This window comes from Anolis sagrei, chromosome 3 (assembly GCF_037176765.1).
Source record: "Anolis sagrei isolate rAnoSag1 chromosome 3, rAnoSag1.mat, whole genome shotgun sequence".
Taxonomy (NCBI): domain Eukaryota; kingdom Metazoa; phylum Chordata; class Lepidosauria; order Squamata; family Dactyloidae; genus Anolis; species Anolis sagrei.
Genome location: NC_090023.1, coordinates 179271974 through 179273726, shown reverse-complemented (window position 1 = coordinate 179273726; position 1753 = coordinate 179271974). Strand labels below are relative to the sequence as shown.

At 38.7% G+C, this 1753-nt stretch overlaps 1 pseudogene; it reads left to right on the top strand.

The window, feature by feature from the left end:
* The first annotated feature begins 646 nt into the window (after positions 1 to 646).
* On the top strand, positions 647 to 802 carry LOC132772415 (U4 spliceosomal RNA; annotated as a pseudogene).
* The last annotated feature ends 951 nt before the right edge of the window (positions 803 to 1753 follow it).

The following is a 1753-nucleotide window of genomic DNA, read 5'->3' as shown; positions in this document are numbered from 1 at the left end:
CCTGTTGAGACCCATTTCTGCATTTATTTGTTAGCACACTATTTTTTCACCAGTTCATTCATCATTGTTCAAGAAGGGTTGCTCCCCTTCTTCTTTTCCCCTAACTTTTGTTCCATTTGTCTTTGTTCTGTTCATGTGCTAGTGGAAAGATATGCACAGATCAACAGAAGAACAATGAGAGACAAATAGACTGGTTTAGTTAGCCAGCTGGGCCTCCTGTTTGAAAGGAAATTCCCCAGGTACTGTAGCTTGCAACTGAAAAGACAGTCAACTGACCACAACTATTTGATGCCATATTTTACACTGGCAGAGCATAACACTCTGCCAGTTTACTTATCATGGAAATCCAAAACGGTTATGACTGTTGAGAGAATAACTCTCACCACTCTCTCACCACACAACTACTGCCCAATGTAGTGAGGATCCTAGCACAGTTCAGTAGCCATTGACTATCTGGGCAAAACGTTTGTGTACAAAGGTACTAGATATATCCTCACGCAATAAGTAAAAGTAATTAAGAGGATTTTACCAAAGACTGCAGTACTACGCCCATGTACATGAAAGAACTGGGTATAACGAGATATACTTTCTCCTTACTAAGTTACAAGTAATTTTCACTCAACGGCACACCATTACATGTTAAACCAGCTTTGTGCAGTGACAGTATCGTAGCCAATGAGGTTGATCCGAGGCGCGATTATTGCCAATTGAAACATGTTAAACCTTTAAAAATGATATTCTCTTGTATGTATAATAGGGTTGAATAGACAAGCGCGGAAATTATTGAAATTTGGAAAAGAAAATATACAAAGTTGCACATCTGAAGCAGGTTTTGAACCATGCAGGAAAGGTTGGGGCGGGGGGTCGAATTTGAACTACTACTTACCCCCCTTTTTTTTCCAGAATTATTCTGTAGTGTTTGGATGTCTCCCAAGGCTATTTAATTTTCACAACCATTAAACAACTTTGGTAAAGCCAAAAAAACATAAAGTAAAGCAAGGGAACTTTAAAAATCTAATTCTTTTGGCTGGCACTGGCAGAAGGCGGTGGGTGTAGCTAATCAGAGCCATCTTAACTGTAGTTTGGGAAGGTCAGGACCCCAATGGTAGAGTTTGCTGTTAAACTACACTTCCCACAATGCGCACCTGCTCAATATCCAAATGATGGCTGAAGAACCCAAAAATAGCTGTCTGTAGCAGTCTTCGTCTAAATAGAAAATAAACTGATTAAGTCTACAAAGTTGTCTAAAGAAAGCAAGCAATAAACAACTTTTGCAAAGCCAAGAGAGCATCAACTTCTTTAAAGAAAACAATTTTTTTACTTTGGCCTGATAGCCAGCCACAGCCAGCCAGCCCGCCTTTTACAGTCAGTAAATAATGATAAAATAAAATGATTGATTGCATCTGCAAATAGGAATAAATGGATGGATGTATCTTGAGGGTCCCCTCCAACTCAGTAGAGAAAGCAGATGGATGTCCGGAGAGTTTGCATGGTGCCTTTCTGCCAAGAAGAAGGGGGTCAGTCTAGATGTCGCTTGATGAGGTCTATACTATCATTTCTGTTCATCAGTTTAACATAGTTTGTGCCACACAAGCAGTTTCTGAAGTAGAACAACTACTTTCAAATTAAAGACCAGCCAATGAAACAGGAACACTTTCAAACCAGGAACAGATTTTCTTTATTATTAAAAATGTTTTTAATAAAACTTTTGAAAATTTGCCAAAAATCCATGGATAAGTCAAAGGTTATGAAA